This window comes from Thermobia domestica, chromosome 3, assembly GCF_964235325.1.
Source record: "Thermobia domestica chromosome 3, izTheDome1.hap1.1, whole genome shotgun sequence".
NCBI classification, from domain to species: domain Eukaryota; kingdom Metazoa; phylum Arthropoda; class Insecta; order Zygentoma; family Lepismatidae; genus Thermobia; species Thermobia domestica.
The window spans coordinates 273,903,128-273,928,081 of record NC_137456.1 but is presented as its reverse complement, the minus strand read 5'-3'; the positions used below and the strand labels follow the sequence as shown (position 1 = coordinate 273,928,081).

At 36.0% G+C, this 24,954-nt stretch overlaps 1 protein-coding gene across 1 annotated transcript in view; it reads right to left on the bottom strand.

Moving 5' to 3' along the window:
- Positions 1-1,226: 1,226 nt before the first annotated feature.
- Positions 1,227-24,954, bottom strand: part of LOC145681054 (uncharacterized) — a 221,069-nt gene continuing 197,341 nt past the window's right edge. Inside the window, exon 5 of the transcript XR_014130716.1 lies at positions 1,227-2,222. The gene's annotated coding sequence lies outside the window, so the exon portion shown is untranslated. The remainder of the gene's footprint in view (positions 2,223-24,954) is intronic.

The following is a 24,954-nucleotide window of genomic DNA, read 5'->3' as shown; positions in this document are numbered from 1 at the left end:
ATCAAAGTTATTTTTCCTTTTTCACACACTTTTGGACAGAAAGCCGTTTATTTATCATCCGTTACCATTAGCCTAGAAGATATAAGTGTGATACGTTAAAGACTTCGATCCATTTAAAATCTTCTTCCGAGACTTTATTCTATACTGAGACAAAATAGATGAATCACACATGTGTATCTCTCTTTCTTTCGAATTCTGAGTGTTCTTCTAACTTGAACGATGCACTATTATTTTTTAATGTTAAATCTTGTACTTGATTGTTCATTTCTTCATTCAACTTTGATAAAATACTCAAAGGAATACTCCAGTTTCTTTCGAAGTCATCCTTGCATCGCCACTGCACTATATCCGTTTGTACACTAATCGAATCTACGACTAAAAATAATGGACATTCTTTACCTGACTTCAATCCGACGTTTTGTTCATGATTTATGGCGGTTTATACATTTTTCCAACAAATTTTCGGGTGTTACACCCAGGTTGTTTTATAGTTTTCGTTTTATTTCGGTGTCAGGAATCACCTAACGACGTTTGTTATATTAATTAAGTTACACCCTATATATATACGGGCGCCATTTTATGTATTAAAACCACCAATTTTTTTTAGGAACGTAAATAGCTAAACTATGAAAACGTATTTACAAGAGAAACACTTTTTAGTTCTTGTAATAATTTTCTCTCAAACAAACTGAAGGTAAATATATACCAATAAATCAATGCAGCTATATTTTAGAAAATGAAATGAAATCTTTGAGTTTTATGTCCCACGGTTATGCCGGTTAGGCTAAAGGAGACGGTGATTATGAGAAATGAATGAAATGGTGGAATGAAGAAAGTGGGAGGAAACGGGAGAACCCCGAGAATACCCACGCACACGGTGTTTATCCACCACAAAGTTCACTTGGCGGGAGCAGGGTTTGAACCCGAGACCCCATGCACCAGAGGTGAACGCTCTACCACTGAGCCACCTCGGCTACAGCTGTATTTCAGAAATACAATAGGCACTGATTATTCGAACACTGCTCTAATACATAGGAACAACAAAATTTGTAAATAGAGAGTTTTGTTTTTAAACAAAACAAACTGAATTTCTTAAACTGCGCTATATCGATTGGTTTTAGAATCTGATTTTTTAAAAAATAAATAAGTAGCAGGATAATAATAAATTCCTATATTATCTTCGAAAATAGACCTACATGTTAATTGCTTTACTGGCTTTATACTTTTTTTTTTGAAAAAGTGATTGTAGGGGAAGGTGGGGCTAGTTGCAACAATTTTCAGGTCTGTTTCTTCTTTTTTTTACTCGAAAACTATTATAGATATAAAAACTATATTGAGTGGACTAAAAGGTACATGCTTTAACTACATACCAAAAAAATAGAAGTGCAAAACATTGAACGGCAGTTTTGATAGCATCCACTTTTTGAACTAAGTCCGACTGTTGACACTTGCCCCACCCATGGGGTAAATTGCAACATAATCTGGGGTAAGTTGCAACAATCGGACTTGGTTCAGAAACTTAATGCTATCAAATCTACAGCTTCAACACAGGGGCGTCGTTTCAGACTTCGCTTGAGGGGGGCAAGAGCACCACCAACATAAGAAGACTTTCACGTTTTGTACTAGTATATTAGTAGTCAATCGATTAAAGTATATGTATTACTCAAACTCTTGGGGGGGGGCAATTGCCCCCTCCTGCCCTCCCTAAATGACGCCCCTGCTTCAACATCGGTTCACTCACTTTAACTGTCGCAGTCAATGTATATAATCTATACAGATGTAGTACGGATTTCTCTCGGAACACGACCAATGAGACCACTTCTCACAACATAAACACTGTACCCAGTCTTCTTCTGCATCCTGTTCTTTGTACGGTTCTTCAGAAACCAAACAGACGACTTGAGAATAAATTCTTCTCAGCTGATGATTTTACGTTTTCGGTTGCTTTTAGATGCTTCTTTTTCATTTCGAAAGTACTTTTTTCTAGAGTGTCTGTGAGAATAGCACATCTCTTCCTTTTCCGAGCTGTCAGTTTTCTAGTTCCAGATCTTGGATAGAACCATACATGTTCAGGAGGTCATCTGCAGGATTCTACACTATCTTCTTAGATGCATTTGCAGGTGATCCATGAAGCTCACTTTGACCTGCAGTCTGAAGTTCTGAGGAGATGAAAGGAAACAACTACTACTAGGCACTGCAACCAATAAACCATCACTGTTGTCCTATAATAATAATAATAATAATAATAATAATAATAATAATAATAATAATAATAATAATAATAATAATAATAATGACAATAATAACAATCATAATACTCTTAGTTTTATAACCAACAACAATTGTTCATATAACAATGCTTAACCGCAAAAATATCTATTTCAATGGCATGCGGCATGTTGCAACAGATGTTGCAAGTTACCCAATCGAAATATTTATATATAAAAGGTTTCCTCGCCACTAAATAGCAGGTAACATGGGAACAGAAATATAATGTAATTGTACTTCAACTGTTATACTATTTGGGTACTACATGTTATTTACTGTTGTTACATATATGTAAGGTGTAGTTAGTGCTCTCAAACGGGTCTGGTTGTCATGTCGGGTCAGTCGGGTCAGCTTGAGTCGGGTCGGGTCAGTCGGGTGAGCTCGGGTCGGGTCAATCGGGTCAGCTCCGGTCGGGTCAGTTCACTTTGGTCAACTGAGTTTAGGTTGAGCTTAAACTCGGCTGGAGTCGAAAGCTGCTGTTTTTCACTAGCTGCCTAATTAAAAATAGCAATTTTCAATTGATTTTATAGAAGACATAAATCTATTTTGAACACTTGCAGCTAGTGTTTTTATGGTAAATGCTTATTTTTGTACTTGTGTGTATTTTAATTTTTAAACGTGGAAGATTGATTTTACCAATCGACTGTAATATTAATATCTACGCCAATATGGAGTCTGGATTTAGAACAAAACTAGAAGTTGTTTAAGCAAGGCCAAAAGAAAGATTGGATATGGACGACCAAGCCCAAGCAGGGCCGCGGTAGCTCAGTGGTAGAGAATTCATCTCTGGTGCATGGTGTCCATGGTTCGATCCCAGCTTGTGCTAAGTGGGCTTTGTGGTGGGGAAACGCCGTGTAATGGGTTTTCTCGAGGTTCTCCTGATTCCTCCCAATTTCTTCATTCCACCATTGCATTCATTTCTCATGGTCACCATATCCCTTAGCCTCGGTGCAGAATCGAGGGACCTTAAACTGAACATTTCATTTTATTTCGCCAAGCCCAAGAACATCGATACAGGAATAAGATAAAGATTCGATATGCCTGACGAAGTGCATAGTAATCTTGCTCTTGGCCTTGTTTTGGTGATCACCAAGTAGCGATGAGTATATTTTCTTGCTTTCCGTATAGTATGAAAGACCATAATCAAAATCACACTTGGTCTTCATTTGTACCGATAAGGCGAGCATTCTTGGCTCTTGTATAGCATGAAAGACTAACAAGACTACGAAATGCAGGACCAAGACTTGACTGTGGGGCAAGACAAAGAATAAGACGCAGTATTGATGACCAAGACCCAGGGTGTTAATTGTTTGAATTTCATTTGTTGGGCTGAAAGGGATGAAATAAAATAAGTACTTTATAATTAATTATCATACTGTATTTTTAAATTTTAAATTATAAAATTCATATTATGTATCTTCTTACTTGCAACTATATATACTGTAAAATACGTTTTAATTACCGATAAAGGAAAATCAAATTCGCGCGGGTCCCGGAATCATAAGAACCTATTTTGAGTGAAAGTTGAAGGGTTGAAAAAAATCACAGGTGTTCTCCCGTTTCCTAAACCCTTTTCATTGTAGTTAAACGATTTCCTTTTGTCTCCGCCAAGAGACTCTTGCTACTGCCTTAGGAGAAGATCCCCTGCCGTCCGAGTAGATGAGAACACTGACCTTGAATAAAAATTTCGTCATATAGAACTAAAGCAAGAAAAAATAAATTTCTCCCACGTCGGACACTGGTATCAGTTATAAAAAGAAATAACCAAACCTCAAAAGTCCCAAATATTCATTAAGATGCATATACAAATTCCCCGCTTGATGTAGCTAGTGGTTAACGTGTAAAACTTCGGTACACGTGGTCTGGGTTTAATTCCAATTGGGAGTGCATTTTGGCGTTCACCCAGTGTCGTGACCGTAATGCTCTCAAACGGGTCGGGTCAGCTGGGGTCGGGTTACGGATCGGGTCGGATCGGGTCAACTCGGGTAGGGTTGTCGGGTCGGGTCAGTCGGGTCAGCTCGGGTCGGGTTATTCGGGTCGAGTTGGGTCAATCGGATCGGATCACGGGTCGTTTCAATCGGGTCGGGTTGGGTCAGTCAATTCTGGTCACGGGTCGGTCTTCAACCCGACCCGATCCGTTGAGAGCACTAGGTGTAGTAAAGAGAAAATGGTACCAGGTTATGCGTACGCTGATGATTTAAATTTAATAGGGGATGATGGGAGAATAATAGAAAGAAATGCAAAGGTCTTATTAAACGCTTGCAGGATAAGGGTTTAGAAGTAAATGCAGAGAAAACTAAATACATGGAAGTGGGTTGGGACCGTAATACGGCAAATTATGAATGCGTTAAAATATTAAATAATACTTTTGATAAAGTGGATACTTTTAAATATCTAGGATAACTAAAATCATATTCACGAAGAAATTAAATGCCGATTAAAAACAGGGAATTAGTGTTATTATTCAGTTCAAAATCTCTTGTCGTCCCGAATTCTGTCGAGGAGTTTGAGGGGTAAAATATATAAAACAATAATCATACCTGTTGTTCTGTACGGTTTCGAAACATGGTCGCTTACTCTGAGGGAAGAACATAGACTGAAAGTATTTGAGAACAAGAAGCTCAGACGAATATTCGGACCCAAGAGGAACGGGAATGGGGAATGGCGGAAACTTCATAACGATGAACTACATAAATTATACGGCTTACAAAACATTGTTAGGATCATTAAGTCTAGGAGACTTAGGTGGGCAGGACATATAGGCAGGCAGGGATGAATTCAGGGGTAGCCCGGGGGAAATCTCCCCCCGAAGAAAATTCATTCCCCCCGGAGAAATTAAAATAAATCAGTCACAAAATGTAGAAATTACTTAACCCACTTATTTGCTTTTCCTTCCATGCACGTGCAGACAAAATCCGATCTCTCAATATACATATAAATGACGCAGACCCATTCTATATAAGTATTAAGCATATAACATCTAAGATAGAATACCAAATAGCAGCGGCGGCTGGTACTATATGTTGCATGGTTGTGCAACCGGACATTTTTTTAATACTAAAAATATTTTTAAGTATTAAAGTAGTGTATCAGTAAAAAATAAACCTTTGATCTTGAGCGCAAAACAGTATTGATGCATTTCTGAAAAAAGTCAATTAAAAAACGGAAAGAAAGAGAGAAATTTACATTTCCAGTGACAGCGAACGTTGCCACTGGAAGCAGTAACATTGAGCATAGGCACCGAGCTCCTATTTCTTAACATGGAGAAGTGGATTTATTCTTGCATCGCTCCTATCTTCCCGTATTGCTCTTTTGCGATTGCATTTTCTCCCGCAACTGGTCAGCTTCTGTAATAGTTACGAATTCCTCCGCTTAGCAGCGCTTGACACAATTGATAGGGTGAGAGAGATACAGACGCTTGGAAGAAAGAAGTTATTCACAAAACATAAACTCGCAAAGTCTGGTGGTAGCAGGGACGTATCAAGGCTGAAAGTTTGGGGTGGAGGTTGTTCGAAGTCAATAAATTTTATTTAACATTTATAATACAAAGGTGAAAATTCTTGGGATGTTTTATTTTTAAAAAAATCCTATTTTTTGGGGGGGGGGGTTCGATGGAGTCTCGAAGAAGAAAATGTCTTACTACTGGTCTAATTCCTAGCTCTGTGTCTTTCGTGCACATGATTCCGTGTTCGAATTCCGGCGGAGATCATAAATTAATATCAAATCATTCACTTCCAATACTCATCTGTCTTCTTTAGCCTAATTTGCTGGAATGTTAAACATTTTTTTTTTCATTTTCGAAGGAAAACATCTTAGATTTCATGCTTCTTTACAGACAAAAATACGTAGTTTCTGAAAATGGACTTTTTGTGCCGTATATTTATACAAAGAAATGCTAACAAAATGCATATTGTCGGAGGAGAGAGGTGATTCTGGACTCGAAAGAAAATAAAGCGGAAAATATTTGCGGTAGCGATGCTTTCTATTCAGGAAAACTTGGCGAGTAGCATTTCAGATTTCAATAAAGTCATATAAAAATTTGAAGCCCAAAAGATCGAAGAAAGACCTCCCATTCTAAAATAATGCATAGTTTATATAATTAAATAGTTTTGTTTAACTGCGTGCATGCAATTTTCTTGCTTTTTTTCTTTTTTTCGGATAAACGCCATCATTCATGGCTTACAGCACATACTATATATTCGATTTATCTCGTGTTCAATAACATGAGTGTAGAGGTTTTGTATATAAATAATGTTAAAACGTACATTGATAGTGGTTGTTAGAAAAAAAAAAGAAATAGCTTATATATTAAATCAATATAAGAGAAATAATTTAATCAATAATATATAAATAGAGCTTAAAAGACTTTCCTCTTCATATTTCCTGAATTTTTTTTTTTTTTGGATAAGACTCAAGAATGCTGGGGGAGGGGAACACTTGCGCATACCTACATACCTTTGATATTCCAACATTGCAACCGGTGCTTGTACATACTACGCTCCGCTACTGCCAAATAGTCAATAAAACTTTTATTTCTTAACGCTATAACCGAGTTTGGCAGAACATGAAATTGTTAACTGTTGAAGAAAGGTTTGTATTTTAGTAGGAACTATACTCTCGCCCTATATTATATATTAGTAGGTAGCACTAGCACAGATTGAGATAGGAAAGGAAAGATAGGGAAGATCTTTCGATCATTCCATAGATCACTGATGTCAGCAGACCAGTTCTTGAAAATGTACAGTTCTTGCATTATTTGAAATAGAGCGCCTAAATTCCATTTCTCGCATCTGAAGTAACAGACGTAAATGTGTTTTACGATTGTTAAAGTAAACACACCTTTCTCTAATTAAAAATAAGTTAGTTAAAGGGTGAAATTCAGAGGGCGTCATTCAGAGGGATCAAGGAGGAACAGTTATCCCTGTTGGGTTAGATATTTACAGTATATAGAATTTATCAATATAATAGTAGTATATAAGTGAAAGATTGCTATTGAAGGTGATGAAGATCCTGCTCAGTGCCGTGCCATGGGGGATGGGCAAGCGGGGCGACGGCCTCGGGCGCCGAAGTAAGAGACGCAATATTCGGAAGGGAAAAAGAAAAGAAAAAAAGGAAAGAAAAAAAGAGGAATGAGATACATATGCACATGTGGGCATGTGCACATATACTGTATAAAATGAAAGGAAAAAATTAATAAAAAGTGCTCAAAATCAAGGAAAAGCAGGGTTTACTTTTGAGAATTTTCTCACCTTTTGCGGCTGGTCTGTCGACCTCAGTCATATATACGGGGGTGCCGTCGTATACTCTCGCGCCAAGCGCTGATTTTCCACGACACGACACTAATCCTACTGTAGATTTCGTAAACTAAACTATTGCAGTGCAGAAACCAAGACTAATATGTTTGATTTATAATCAGAAGTATGAGAAAGAATGATACCTATTATTAAGATATTTCTATGTATGTTTGCTTTAGGACAAAAAATGTTTGAGTTAATTTAAATCTTTTTAAAAACTTCTACATTAGCAACAAACAGTAACTACTGAATATAAGAAATAATAACAAAAATAGCTACTGTAAATAGCAGTTAAAGTTTAGTCTAAAATATTTTTGCCAGTCTTTATTTAATGTTTTAGATAAAATTAAACGATTGTTTTTTTTAAAAAAAAAATATAATCTCACATTGAATATTTATCACCAATTAGTCTCAATATTAGGTAAGATGTGCATGCGAATGGAATTGTTAAATACCTATATACTTTCTTGCAAAAATACAGAAAAACAGCGCTTCCCCCCGAGGAGTTGAAATCCCCCCCCGGGTGAAAATGTCTGAATTCAATACTGTAGCCAGAAAGAAGAAAGTAGGAACGCTTTCAAAGTGTTAGCGGTAAGATCAATCGGAAAACGACCATTAGGAAGAACTAGGCACAGTTGGGAAGACAATATTAAGATGGATCTCGCAAAAATAGGAATACAAAGTAGAAACTGGATGCAGTTGGCTAAGGATAGAAGTCAGTGGAGAGCTTTTGTGAACGCGGCATTGAACCTCCGGGTTCCCTACGCAATAGATTTAGTTAGCTTAAGAAGCATGAGTAGATGCCTAGGCTGACACTACAAATAGATTAAATGCGCATTTACTGAAAAGATGGGTTCTACCGACACTGGATAGTCTATATACTCTTCGTGTGCTAGGTAGTAGGAGAGAGGAGGAGATAAGATTTCATATCAGGTTACGTCACGCACAGTCGCACGCCTTCATTTTCATTAAAAATGGAAAAGCCAAGAGAAACAAATTTCATTTCACTTTCCTTTGTGGAAGTCGGACACAAATCATGACACTTATCTGCAAAAAAGCACTTTTCAAATCGGATTATTGGGAGAACCTCCAGTTCCAATGTTGGCGGGACATGTCTCCCCATTTCCCAGGAATTTGTGCCCGTATCTACAGCTGAGACAAGGGGAGCGGGGCATATCGTTCTCTGGCATTTATTGCAATTTGTACCCAAGTAGCGGAAGTGGAATTAATACATATTGACGAGACTACTAAACGCACTACAGCACGAAGTTCAGTTTGAAATACTACAGAATACGATTCATTTAAAAAAATGGAAAAGCCAAGAGAAACCAATTTCATCTTACATTCCTTTATGGCAGTCGGACACAAATCATTACACTTATCCCAAGAAGCATTTTTAAAGTCAGATTATTGGGGGACATGTCCCCCTCGTCCCCCCTGGGATTTGCGCCAGTGTGTAAAATTAAATATGATATATATGTATATTTATATGAATTGTAATTTTCAAGTATACGAGGTGCATTCGAAAACTCGAATAATTAACATGTAAAGGAACGGTCCAGAATTCTTTTTCTTTTTATTGAGTAAATAAATAAAAAGGAAAAGTCCGTCGAGCGCCATAATATACAAGAGTACGTTGTATACTTGTATATTTTTACTACTTGTAAATCCTTGTATATTTTTGCTACTTGTAAATCCTTATTTTATCAGGGCCTAAGATATTTTAAAATATGTACTAGGCTGATTATGTAATTCAAAGAAGAAAAAGAAAAAGAAATATGTTAATTATAATATCGATATAAAAAGATATTCATATGTTTTTATATGTTTTAAATAATAGGATTTTGGAATGTCGTTGTCAGGACAACAAAAACAATAAATAAATGGATTTTTATTCAACGGAGTTGGCATTTTAATGGCTCAATAATTTAACTGAACCGTTCTATATCGCCGTCTGACTATTTCCTTCCCAAAATTAAAATTGGCCAGGAAAGAACATTTAATGACAATGTTACACACGTGCAATCTACCGTGACGAGGGTCATTGAGGCCTTCCGAAAGGACAATACAAACTATACTAGCATTCGTTGAACGTGCCCAATGGTGTATTGATGCGGAAGTGATGTATTTTGAATAAATAAAGTACAATTGGTAAAATACCTAATTCATTTGGTTTAATTTAAAAAGTTCCGTTATTTTTCTAACATACTGTGTACATTTGCACACTTTCTTAATCAAATTGTAATTACTTGTATACAGTAGCGTAGCCAGGATGTGTGTTTGGGGGGGGGCCCAAGTGTTGTTATAGGTACATATAGAAAAATTACAAACAAAAAAATATATACACATAAAAACATATAAAAAATTACAAACATCAAAGTACCAAAGTACATTGTCGGACCTCTTTGGGGGGGGCCCGGCCCCTCCGGGCCCCCCCTTCCCTACGCCACTGCTTGTATACCAGAGAAATACTTGTCATAGACCAAAGATTTGATCTTCCTCATCATCTGTACTATTTTTTTTATGATAAAAACAATCTAATTTCATTATTTTACGTGAAAATATAGCTCTTACCGGGACCAAGTACAGTACCTTAGGAAACCCTATATATCTTCTGAAAGCTTTTGCATTACAAGTACGAAACAGTTTTCAAATCACGGGCAAAGCTGCAATCTGACCTTATAAGGGACGCGTTTGTTGGTGTTTGTGACCCTATGTATGTCATATTCGACAGAAGTAAAAATGAATGTTACTATCCATCACGCGTAAGTGCCTCAGCCCGTCATGATCCTTTTCGGCTAATTGCTAGAAAGTGACCCGGACAAGGGTATTTTAATATCGCTTTCTACCCACGCGTACCCATTCGATCAGTGTTGCCAATGAATTGTAAATACAATGTGGCAGATGGTTTCTGTGCCACTGAATGCATATCCATGAAATGTGTCATAAACATCATTCATCATTATTGAAAATATACTGTGAACGTATTCATCTCCCAAGAACTCCAGTTTGTCAGTGTTGCCAACCAATTTTAAAAATAAGAAGCTGTAAAAGAGGTTCCGTGCGATGAAACGTTTATACACCAAGCTTAGCAAAAACTACGCTATAACTATAGCAGGGCCAACAAAAGATAGTCTCTGAAGTATATTACCACATGCGGAGGGATAATGCAACTTTTACGTTGGTGCTAGTGTTACCAAACACGGTTAGTCTGTACACCATTAGTTAAATGGTCATTATAGATGCACTGAAAAAAGCCTTGATACGTGAGTAGTGGCAAGGCCGTTGTGAACTGTCGGAAACCTTCTCTTGCTGCCCCTGCTATAAAAGACGATGAATGTGACCGTCTCCCAACCATTCTAGGCTGTCAGTGTTGCCAAACAAGTGTAAGCATCACAATGTTGCAAATGACGTGCGTGTCATTGAAAGAATATATAACGAATGTGACAGAAGCAGCATTGGACAATGGAAAACATAATGTGAGTGTAACCGCGTCCTTAGCATACAAGTTTGGCAGTGTTTCCAACTAATGCAAACATTCAAGATTTTCGCATGATGAATCATCCCTAGTTAGCACTTAAAAATTACCGTTTTTTTTTTGCCTTTGAATAACACACATTAGATACTACCTAAACATAGTGTCTTTTATTATCGGAGCCTTCCTAACAAAAATTTCTGGGTGCGCGCCTATTACACTACACAGTTGGGAGTTGCACAATTTTTTAACAACGTTTCCTTTAGAACAATATCATAAAAATAAAAATAAAGCAACCAGATAAATATAAAATGTAACAAGCTGAGGTAAACCGAACTCAGAAGCTCTCGACGTAGGGTTGCAATTCGTCCCGGAAAATCCGGGACCGTTACAGAATCGAGATCTGCATCCCGGAAATATTTCTCGGGACGCTTAAGTGACCCGAATTTCAGTGAAGAAGAAATGAAGGGAATATTATAGTTTGTTATTTTCACAGGATTAGGTATATCATTATTCTCTTCAACTTCTGAGTATGACAATTCAAACGCTGAAAAAAAATGAATACATAAAACACTAATTTAATTAAGTTCACGATTTAACTACTTTGACATTGAACAAAGCATTCGTTTCAGTGGGCCATGGATCAAAGGTTTTACTGCTCAATCTTATTTTTAGTACTCTGTTTCAATCTGCATCTCGCTTCTGAAATATTTTAATCAATAATTCCTGACCAATACTTTTGGTAATTTTCCGCTGACCATTCAAGAAGAAAAGTATATTGTTTTAATTAATACAACTGAAGAGACAGCAATAGAAAAATTTTGAGAGTACTTTTTGAAAAAAAAAAAAAAAACAGAAGCTTATGAGGTGGAGAAAAACTTATTTTTTAAAATTATTTGCGGTAGTATTATTTTTCCTTCTTTTTACCCAACAATAGCCACGCGTTTCCGTTCCCCCTTCTGAGCCACCACTTCACTGAGCCTGGAATGAGCTAAAACAGACTCTGAAGCCATGAAACATAACAGATCCTGAGAAATCATCTGCTTAAGTTTGCTTAACCAGGAAGGAGAAGGAAAGTCTACTAAATAACTAAAAATGTGATTATGTAATACTTGAACAACTCTATCTAATGGAAGAAAGTAAATTAGTATATAACACTTCTTTCCATTTTAAGCATTTCAAAGATTTTCGTAATTTAGTAGCGTCCCGGATTTTCATTTTTGATATATGGTAACTCTATCCCGACGAGCAAAGCTATGGAAGACATCCTCTGTTGCCAGTGTTGCCACAGTCCTAGCTCTGGAGTGGGCTGAAAAATAGTACCAAATTGAAACAAAAAGGGCTGAATTCATTATTTTATACTATCGGGGGTAAAAGTGTTGGGGAACGCGGGAGGACGCCGTCTCCCCACTTTCAGAAAATATATGTGGCGTCCCCCAATTCTAAAACAATACAATGGGAAAAAATAGGCACGCGTGACGGCGTGACGTCATATATTCCCCTACTTTTTCAGATCCACTTTTACCCCTGAGTGTAATGCGTGGCTCTATAACATGAAAGTAACAGAAGTAAAGTTATATAACACTCCCCCCCTTTTCCAAGAGTTTAAATCAAGAAAGTTTTCTTTAAATTAATTTTTAAAAACATCCAAATAGGACGACTAAAATTTCGAGCACACTGCTTCTTTCTCGTCTCCTTTATGCGCGGCGCGGATGCGCTCATCTAGTGTCATTTGTTTTAAGGTATAGTTCGAATTACGAATTTTCTACACAAAGCTCGTAGCGTTATGCCGTGTAACGTCACAGAAATGAATGTTCAACAGCATTTTTTAAGAGTCCAACACACAGTATGAGTAACGTGAGATGTAGGAAAAGTTTTACTGACACTTTTGAAAATGTAACAAGTATTTGTTAAATGTGCTGAATCGGGTAGAATTGTACCAACTTTTTCACAAAAGGGGCTGAAAATGCCTGCGTGGTACCAACGGGCCGATGTATGACAAAAAGGGCTGAATTTGGTACAATTGTACCAAGTGTGGCAACAATGTCTGTTGCCGAGCCAAACCTGTATCTGACAGAGTTCAGTTATCAAATATATCAAGATTTAAGGTACATTTAGTTAAAGTGCGACATCTTCAAATTTGAATTTTAACTACCTCTGCATTTAGTTCATTTTTGTACCACCAAGAAAAAAATGTACTATTCAGATTAACGAAAAAGGCTCATTAAAATATTTGGGCCACTTTGATTGCTTGTAGTGCGACATCTTCAAATTCGAATTTTAACTAGCTCAGAATTTTATACAATTTTTATTCATTTTTGTATCAAAAAGAAAAAAAATTTGTACCATTCAAATAAACGAAGAAGTCTTATTTCAAAATTTTGGGGCTCCATTTACTTCTAGTGCGACGTCTTCAAATTCAAATTTTACTAGTTCAGAATTTTGTCCAATTTTGTACATTTTTGTACCATAAGAAAACATTTACCATTCAAATTAACAATGGATACTCATTACAAAATTTTGACTTCTTCGATCTCTTATAGTACGACATCTCCAAATTCGAATTTTAACTAGCTCAGAATTTTGTCCAATTTTTGTATATTTTGTACTACCAAGAAAACATTTGTACCATTCAAATAAGCGAAGGAGTCTCATTTCAAAATTTGCGGGTTGCATTTAGTTGCAGTGCGATATCTTCAAATTCAAATTTCACTAGTTCGTAATGTAGTCAATTTTTTGTACCTTTTTGTACCACCAAGAGAAAACTTGTAACGTTCAAATAAACGAGGGAGGACTATTTCTAAATATTAGCCACTTCACCGATGAATTCGATCACCTTTAGTGCGATGTGTTCAAATTCAACATTTTATTAGCCCAGAATTTTGTACAATTTTTGTACCTCTTCGTACCAGGAAGAAACAAAATGATGACATTCAAATAAACATAGGAGAGCCAGTTCAAAATTAGAAGGGTGCATTTAGTTGTAGTGCGACATCTTAAAATTCGAATTTTAACTACCTCAGAATTTTGTACCATTCTTGTACCTTTTTGTACCACGAAGAAAAACATTATTCCATTTACATAAACGAAGGAAGGCCATTCCAAAATTTTTGGGGCCCGTTTAGTTGTAATGCGACATCTGAAACTTGAATTTTGATTTGCTTAGAATTTTTTACTATTGCGGAGTTCCTACGGACCTTCAAAAATCAGGGGATGTCAGGAAATTTGATTCTTGCCAGGAAGAGTAGGACAAATTATTGAAAAGTACCTTAATATAAGGAAAGAATTTATAAGTTTCTTTTTAATGTTAAGGGAATCGTAGTCGCTCCCGAAAATTTAGGCAAAGTATACATCACTAAAAATTCAAAATTTTGGCCACTATGATCACCTTCAGTGTGACGTATTCAAATTAGAAATTTTACTAGACCATAATTTTGTTCTATTTTTTACCTTTTCGTTCTGCGAAGAAATAAAATTCGAATTTCAAGATGACGTTTTACAACTAAATACAGTCTCAAATTTCGAAATGGCCTTGCGGCGTTTATTTAAATGGTACAATTTTTTCTTGTCACAAAAGGCACAAAAATAGTACAAAGATACGACCTAGTTAAAATTCAAATTTCAAGATGTCGCACTACAACTAAATCGACCCTCAAAATTTTGAAATGGCCTCCTTAGTTTATTTGAATGATATCATTTTGTTTCTTCGTGGAACGAAGAAGTATAAAAATGGTACAAAATTCTAGGCAAGTAAAATTTCTAATTTGAAGACGCCATACTGAAGGTGATCGAAGTGGCCGATATTTCTAAATAAACCTGAAGGTGGGAGAAGTGAAGGTATTATGGTAAAGAAGTAAGGAATGGGTGGGCTAAGAGTAATGTATTTATTTATTTATTTATTTATTTATTACTAGAACTAGGACATTATGATATTTTCGATCATAATCATACTTGAATGGTGGATGTAGTTTTAATAACATAAGAGCAGTAACATAATAACGAGTATAATTGAATACAACATAAATAATAAATATTGTAATATTATAGTGGTTTTCAAAGCTAAACCAAGTTTTCTTATCAGCAGTAAAACTGTCATATGGTTGTTAGTAGCCACGTGCGGTTTGTCAACCAGTTGGATGTTGCCGGTATTACAAAAGCTTAGCCGCTCTCCCTGTCGCCAGGGTAAACAATGAAGTCTCGAACTATTCTTTCTGAGTGTTGCAAACCAATAAGTAGATACATAAAACCAGAATAACCATTTAAAATAGGGATAAAATACGTACAGGTCATTCAACAAGTAATTTTCTTTCCTATTAATATAATAATAATAATAATAATAATAATAATAATAATAATAATAATAATAATAATAATAGTAATAGTAATAGTAATAGTAATAATAATAATAATAATATGATACTTTTTACGTCCGAGCCATTTCGGGCTACTGTTCATTTGCGGTAATGCTCGGAAAATAGAATAGAAACTGGACCGCTCGTTGGACCGATATTGTATTTTTACCCGTATGAATCGGGTTTGCCCGATTGAACCGTATGAATAGGGATGACCTGATAATCCCGTTTTTATGAAAGCTTAGACTGTCATTATGGTAAATGATGTGTTGTTTCACTTTATTATCATAACACAAATTGTTCTAATTATCATGTACGAACTCATAACGAGTCTATCGGTACAAACGGTTCAAACAGGACAAACGCGGGTCAAACAGGTTTATCAGGTCTAAAAATCGAGTATACCAAACGCAATGGGTATCGGGCGGGTACAGTTTATCCGAAAAGTTCAAGCACTAATTATAGGTTAAAGTCAATACTTAAGAGCTCTAATTGTTTGCATTCACTTTTTTCTTTTTTCTTTTTTTAGGTAGCCGACCAACGAACTTGAGGATACATAAATATAAATGCTCAAATCTAAATTATTGTATTATATTATTGCAATGAGCATCACCGTGATTTACTATTAGGAGTTAAATAACGCACGCACTAATGTTAGTCAACGTGATGCACTAATGTTAGTCTTATAAATGTTATTATTATTATTATTATTATTATTATTATTATTATTTGTTTATGCCCTTCATGCAACTTAGAATTAATCTCACATAAAGTACTATATCAGACCTGATTGAACATTATTTTGAAAATTCTCACATAAATAGATAAAATAAACAATTGGAACTTAACACTTCAAGAGTTCAAAACATGTCCTCGTTTTCGTTTTCCTCAGTTTCTGAGGACGATTGAACTATCTCGATGACAACATGATCTTTGTCTCCAACAAAAATATTTTGCAAGACACGATAACTTTGTTCAATGTCCTGGGAAAACATTATTATTATTATTATTATTATTATTATTATTATTATTATTATTATTATTATTATTATTATTATTATTATTATTATTATTATATTATTATTATTCGACAGGCCATCTGTCTATAATGACAATTTAAAACTTTCTTTTTAAAAAAAGAAATGATTAAAAAGCATTCTATTAAGTACCTAAATCCTCTATGTATTAATGTATGCAGGTTAATATCTGAGTAATAAAGCTATCATTATTAATTTCCTGTGTATAGTATCCTAATTTGTAGTTTGTCCATTTTTTATATACGTGACGAATCACATTAGAAAGAAACTGATCAATTATATAATGACCTGTATAAGTATATCTTAAAGATAGAAATAATATACTTACAAGCAGAGCACATAAACAGGCAGAATCTTTATTAAGCCTATTACTAATATTACATATTATTAGCAATAATAATAATGATAACTAAATTCCTGGCGCAACAGCCTTTAGAAGGCCTGGACTTATGGCACTCATTTCTGTTGGGGTAATGTGTTTAGAGGTCTGCACGGGCTCGGGCTACTATGATAACCGTGTATGTTAGCCGCAGCTTTTCAAGAAAGTATTGTAAGGTCGGAAAGGTAATTTGGCGGAGTGTGCAATTAAAACAGTTATCGTGGGATATGAAAAGAACACGAGAAGCTGACTTCCAATACGAGGCCGAAACGTGTAAGTAGCCAGTAATGAAATTTAATGCATAAATGATAGATTTACTCTTAAAACAGTTCTAATCGATATAGCCTAAGGCTTATCCTATACCTGGCGTGTTATTTCAAATCATTTTGCTAATATGATAATCCTTCTAAGTCAAACAAAATATATATTATTTTAAATTCTGTTAAACTAACTTTTGTGACACACAAAGTTTGACCCTGGTTTAGCAGATACGCAGTAGTGACCAACAGATTCCCTTTTGTTGCATGTATACCTTATGTAAATAAACAATCATCATCATTATATATTATCTCTCTTATTCCATTTTGCAATTGTTAAATAAGATTAACAAAAGGTTGTAAGAACTAATAGCGTTATATTAACAAAGGTTCACCAAGTAGTTTATAAAATAATTTCGTCCTTATTTGTAATGGAATTGCAGGGGCTTGTCGCCCAGCCTTGTTAGGAAGAAGAAGCATATACAGTTTATTGCATTGCAGATAGCATACCCTACAGGGAAATTAAATCATACGTCACACTCTATCACTGTACTACCAAACCAAACTAGTAATATTCCAAGACAAGAACCATTGTCTTGTTCTACAAATAACACTAAACTAGTAAGTGATAACACAATACGTGTACAGAAACCAATACATAGTCATTCATTGTGTAGCCAGCAAGTTATTCTAGAGGGCCTTGATTTTTACAAACTAAAAACAAATCAAAAGTTTCTTTCAAGATTATGAAAGAATTAATAACACATAGATACATGTATTTCAGAAGTACATATTATTATTATTATTATTATTATTATTATTATTATTATTAGTAGTAGTAGTAGTAGTAGTAGTTGTAGTAGTAGTAGTAGTAGTAGTATAGTAGTAGTATAGTAGTAGTAGTAGAAGTAGTATATTTCATATATGCTACATTTCTGAGACTTGAGTCTCGATAGTACGTGAAGCTAAAATCAAAGGTTATGTTACGGACGGCAAATGATGGCTTAACACCAAAAACATATTCCTGGCCGGGACCGGGGGTTAGTCTGTTTTATGTTTATTGAACGTGTTTAATAATTACAGCAAATGAAGGATGTTTATAATAGAATATGAAAGAATACAGTTTTAAAAGAATTAAACTACGTCAACATGTTAAAATAATTAAAAGAACCTAATTAATTAGCCACTTTGTACTCTCGTTTGCTTAACTGGATGAACCGAGGCCTAAAGGAAAAGAGTTTTCTGCCCAAATCTCATAAGCAGTGGGATATTTTAATATTATAGAAATTGACCCTCCTTTCCCTTAGAAGTGTAATTTTCAAGACGCTGAAACATATAGTATTTTATTACTTTCAGTTAAAAGTTCAAATACCGAGTTTCACGCATCTAGCTTAAACAAATCCTTCCTTATTTTATTTACATATTTTCTGAGTAAGTAATGAGGAATTCGAACATAAAAATGTGCTTCCTTTGCTCTTTCCCTTTTATGTGTTCAATTTTCATTTTTTTTTTTTTTTTACAGGAAAGCTTATATGCCAAGTTTCATTTTACTAGCTTTAGAAACTTGCGAGATACACTAACCTTTAAATTTTTTTTTACCCCATCCTTTTACGATACTTATTTCCAAAAATTCTTTCTTATGTCCTGCTTTCATAAGAAAATTATATTTTATAATTAAAATTTAACGACTCTACTCGTAGTAGTATGCCCAAAAATCACTCATCTTTACTCTTTTATATAAGAGTACAGAAGATAAATACAGTCAAACAAATGGACTTCCATGAACAGTTTCCGATTTCTTATAACTAACATATTCGTACATTTCCCACAAGCTGTGGTTTTTAATTTACGCTCTCTCAAGGTCCAGGTTTCAAAAAGGAATTAACTGGAAATATAATAATATTATGTATTTATGTACATGTGTAATATGTATAAATTTATTGTCTTATTGAAGCTTTCGTAATCTGAAAATAAACTTTTGAATTGCTTTTAATATATAAAAATCATGCTCCCCTAGAAAAATTTGCAGGCTACACCCCTAAATGACTATGTAGTAATTTCTGCAAAAAATGGCACAGGACCTAAAATTTAGGTCTAGTGTCTATATTTTTAGGACTTGTGCCGTTTAGAACTTATGAATGTCACCCATTGTATTGCATAATAAATGTTCTTTTTTTCAATTTTAAATCTACTGCGTTCTTTATGTATACAGTTGGTATTTAATGTTCACTCGTGAAATGTCTAGTGAGCTTTTGTCCTAATTAAATAAATTTTGGTGGATTTTTGCCTTACTCTTAATAAAATACGCTCCACACAGTATATATTGCAATTCTGAATGTTTGCTTGCTTTCAGAAGTCTGGTAAAATATGCTTTTAAACATTTTTTTCAATTTTTTATTTATTAATTTTTGTTTTAGGAATTTGTCTTGGGATTCTCGTATCTCCATTTAGTCCTGGGCCCAGCCTATACCCCCGTAAAAATTTTTAGGTCCGGAGAGTTTGATTGCTGGAATGAGTTATACAGTGACCAAATATAATTAAAATTTTAGGTAGACATCTGATATCCTGTTCATTCTCTCTGGGCAGCCATCTTCCAAAATGGCCGCCGCTCATATGTAAATGTCTATATATCTCGTGAACCAAGGTACTTAGAAAGGTGATTTTGGTGTCAAAGTACATGTTTTCGAGGTCGCTGAATTCAAATATGGCATCATCGGTAATATTACTTAGAAAACTTACTAGCTGGCAACACTGTTGTCTTCAACGGCGAACTATAAAAAGCTACTGATGCATATTGCATAAGTATGTAGCGTGCCTCTTCCAGGACTACAGAAAACCAATTTTTGCTGGTAGTTGACATCACAGAGAAACAGATTTTAGAAATTAATATAAGAAAAAAGTGGCTTTAAATTCAAAATGGCGGCCAATATGGCGGCTACTGACCAGACCGCCAAGTAATGGACTTATTCAAATGCCTGCAAGGCAGTCACTTATTGGCCTAAAGAGTTCAAACAAGAAGCAGGATGTGCAGGAAAGGACAGATGTTCCAAGCGTTTGTGGTTTAGGCCCAGGGAACGAAACATATTCTCAGGGGGAAAGAGGGGCGGGGGCAGGCATTTTTATGAAAAATAGGAATTTCTTCTAGATAATTGTGCATATAACGCACAGTAAAGCAGTAAATGTTCCCTGAAAAATGTCTTAAGATTCAATTTCTACTTTGTCCATACTGTCTATAGTTGTCTGAGATAAGGAAGCAACTCATCTTTATTATATTCCATTGTATCGTTTCAGATGAACGGGTTTGCAAGGGGTGTGTTTCTTTTCTTATTTCAGATGGGAAACAAGGATGACTGATAGTTCTGCAATAAGTATTGCCCCAGGTGTTCAACTTAGTCGTCAACGCATGGAAAAGCCCTTCGACAGCAGCAGATGCATAATTTGTCAGCGGAATATATACAAAATATTTCGCTGGATACAAATATATTTCTAATGTATAATTATGATTTTTTTATTCATTATCAATCTCCTTTGTATAATGTAGTTTTTATGTTATCTCTGTAATGAAGCAGATTGTTTGCTTATCAAAATTTTCACTTTTTATTTGTCATTACACTGTGCACTATTACACTTACAGTAAGTCGTACAATTGTAAAATACACTTCTACAAGGACATCGATAATTGTTACACAACTTGCATCCACATTTTCGGATCACATCATTTGACAACGGGTTCATGAATTTCATTGGTCGCAAAACACCATTCAACTCAATCCATCCAAAAGTACACGGATCCAGTTCCGGAAACAATGTTTCTAATATGGTAAGACCTTGTCTAATTGAATAGTAGGCACAGAGAATGTGACCTTGGATTAACTTTGAAGTTGGGGTAATTTTGCAAGCGGAACATTTCTTATTAGTCTTCATATCTTAGTTCGTTAAAAGTTGAGCATTTTGTGCTAGGTTTCCAAACGCGCACTAGGTATTTTTCAACATTAGAGACTCCGATTGTGTTGTCGTCTGTCTCTGCAAACGTCTGTAAATACATTGTAGGTCCTGCACGCATAGCACCTTTCTTGGTTCCAATTTTGCTAACTTCATCATTGCCTGTAAATATATGAGCTTTTATAAGATTGCTGCAGAAAAGTGGACCAAATTTGGAGAATAGTGTGTGAAGAGGTAGGAAACGTCGTTTGTCGCCAGTTCCATAGCTTACCCAAAGTTCTTGCAAACCTAAGAGCAAAAACTTCTCAACAAAGCGAAGAAGGAATGCAACAACATCGGCGTCATTTGATAGAACAACAACTCTCTTCTTTTCGTAAATTATTGCTTGTATGTGTGAAGTACAATACGCAGGTCCGCTTCTTCCACGTTACTGTTAAGATCTTGTACAATTGAAGTTTCGTGATTAGAGATTTGGGTTGCTTGTAGCTCATCACCATCATTAAGTATTCTACCAATAATTACAGTAGGACCCTTAGCCATCATTGATGAGTCTTGTAACATGAAATCTCGCGCAAACATTTGCAGTTTTATCTTATTTTCTGTTGACGCCCAGAACTTATCTAATTGAATAGGAATGAGGGTTGAAGAGTCGATATATACAATTTCGATTGTTGAATAATCCGATGATATCCTTATCCGCTCCGATTGTTTCACTGATAAGGGAAATAGTTGTCGAAAACAATATGCAACTCTTGGGCATCACAAGTGGACATCACTGTCTGCAGAAAGCGGTGCATCACCTCTCCGGAATCTGTCAGTCATGACATTTTAATGGTTCGCAACTGAGCCATGAAGTCGACAATCAAAACTGTTGGAAGATGGGATGTTTTGGTAATCGTTCTTTGGGTCGATTGGAGTTGGCTTTCTAGCTCCGACACCAATACGTATTTTTGTGGTTTCGTCGGAGCGTCTCCTTCGAAAAGTGCGTTTGTGTCGAACAGGTCATGTGAAAGAATATCTTGCATAGGCACACCTCGCTCTTTCGCCACATCAATATCTCTCTGAGCTTGAGCTAACTGCTTATTGGATATGGTATCAACATCCCCAACTTTAGAAGCATGTGCTCTTGAAGCAAAAGAGTGGGCCACCCGGCGCGAGATATAGTGTCAGTGAGTTTTTTACTTTTAGTACAAATCTCTCCTCTTCAATTGGTTGTAATTCTCTTCTCCTTCCGCCAAAACATTTAACAAGCGTCGTGCAATTTCTTCGTCCACGCACTGCCTAGTTAGAAAGTTGTGCAGCTTTACTGGATGCTGCTGGTAATCAAATGGATTGCCTTGCTGAATCACAAAATCTAGCAAACGCTAACTTGCACACCAAAATTTTCACCTCTTTTCCCGATCAAGTCATGATGAAGTACAGTTTCTTGGTGATCCATTAAACGAAAATTTGTCAGTTCTCTAAATACGTTGGTTATTTCCAGAATTTCAGAATACACCAACTGCCATTTAGCAACGGACTCCACTTTTCTTGTTTGTCCAACAATCCCTTTCGAGCTCTTTTTGGGATTTTTGGATAGTCTGCTCAAGTTTCATATCCGGAGAGACTGCATTGAAGGAACTGTTCTTGTCTTTCACGATGAAGTGTCCATCTTTAAACTTGCTGTAAAGATACGGCAACTTCATTTCTAGGTTTCTGGCCATTTCCATGTACCACGAAGCATATCGTAGATAATTGGTGCAATCGAACTCTTGAAACAATGGCAATAGTTGTTTAACAATGGTGGGCCTGAATATGATCTCTTTCCCTTAAGGCATTTTGACACGATTTTGCTAGCTCTATCTGCGTTTGGAAAACTTTTTTGTCGTGCTTAGCCCAGAAGGCTTGCCATTGAAGAGTTCGTATAACTTTTGAAACGATATGCATACCTTGAAGAGAATGGACATAATGTGTTCCATGAAGCACAGTCTGTATTGCTTTATTTTCAAAAATTTCACATTCAATCATAGCCTCTTTCACTTCCACTTCCGATCAAGAAATTACCGGCACAAAGTAAGGCGAATTTTGCCATGTGGAAAGTGCCCATCATGGGATATATATCCTGAAACATCAGAGGACAAAAGAGTATTATGTCCGCCACAGTCCGAAAAACTGCTTCATCACAAGATACCGGAAGAATAGGTTGATCTTGAAACTGTCCACGAATATGTTGCGTACAGGTCGGCTGCAAAAAATTTTTCCTCACTTTCCAGTTCAGCAACTCGACAAAATACTTCGTCTTGAAATGGCTAGCTGCAACTAGAAAGGAGTTTGCACGTGCTGACTCACAAATTCTATATTTTTTCCCTCACAATCTCTCCCACATTTCCTCTAGTTGCCACGTTTGCGCATATGACGCACGTAACAGGTACTGCGAAACAACACTGCTAGGTTTTGAACGTTCTCGTTTTCCTAAGCGAAGCGATGATTTACGTGGTGGGAATAATGAATATTCTCTCTCTTCCACAGCCCTTTCAGTTACTTCAGTTTCCTTTGCTTTTCAAATAGCATCTACATTTTTTAAAATGTATATATCTTGTAACAAGCGTTGCCACTGTGGTACATTATTTTATCTCCATGATTTGCTTTTATACGTTTGCTTACGTCGTCATCACGAATTTCAGCAACTTCTCTTAGTCTTTTAATTCCAGCAGCTGTACTGACCAATCGTCCCGACGTATTCCGCTGATAAATTGCGCATCTGCTGCTGTCGAAGGGCTCTTCCATGCGTTGATACTAACAAGGAAGGGTCACGCAGTGGCTCCACTGAGATCCGAACGAGACAATTGTGTTTGCATTTGAAATGCTATAACTAGATGAATCCCAAAGTTATACGTGCCACCGGGCGGAATATCGTGAGTTACAACATACTTTGTAATGTAAGAACTAAAAAAAATTACCTGGCAGAATAGTTTGAACCGAGTCATTTGTTCGGAAACGGTTGTGTAAGTGGAAAACTCGGCCAACACGTATCCCATCATTTTCAACCACAAACTTTTTGGTGTACAAAAAGACTTTGTCCCAGGGTCCCCCGCAGGGTCCCAGACGGGGTCCAACTCAAAATTTTCAAATGGCAAGGGGTGTTAGGTGGCACATCAATTGAAAGCTGTTGTAAAATGAAAGAAAATGCAGCAAGTCTCGACTCTCTACAACAACCCAGTGCAAAATGGCGACGGGTCAAAGTGTAAATAAAAACTTAATTGAAAAGTCCATGGTCACCCCTATAAATCGGAAATGGTGAGACAAATGTGAAAACAGGAAAGGATGTGTGGTATTATTTTCAAAGTACAACAATTTAAGTGAAAACGTCTTGTCCCAGGGTCCCCACATGGTCCCAGGTGGGGTCCAACTAAAAATTTCAAATGGCAAGAGAGGTAGGACATCGTCTGAAAGCTCTTGTTAAGTGAAAGAAGATGGAGCACGTCTCGACTTTCTACGAGAACCCTGTCCAAAATTGCGGTGGGTCGAAATGTAAACAAATTGGAAAACAATCCAAGATGGTCGCTTAAAATGTATATCGCAAGGATAAGCATACCAAACTGCTGGAGCTAAGATAACAAATTTGGCATTAATGTTGATTAGTAAGTGACTAAAATATGCAAAATGTTCAAAAACGCGACATCGTGAGATCAAAATGCCGCACTATGTATCGAACGCATATTCAGCTCACACCATTGGTGTTGGAGAAGCGAACGTTTATGGTTAATAGTCCACAAAATATCAAAGAGTATAATCTGTAATCCAATATGGCTGGTAGCGTGAAAAATGAGTTTGTATATAAACATGTTATTTCTTGGAATACTGTGACCAAACCAACAAAGTTTGACGCAGTTCGATGTACTGAAATGACTTACATATGTTTGGTACTACAGTACTTGCCAATCTTGCAAATGATTTTTTTGTATATTTGG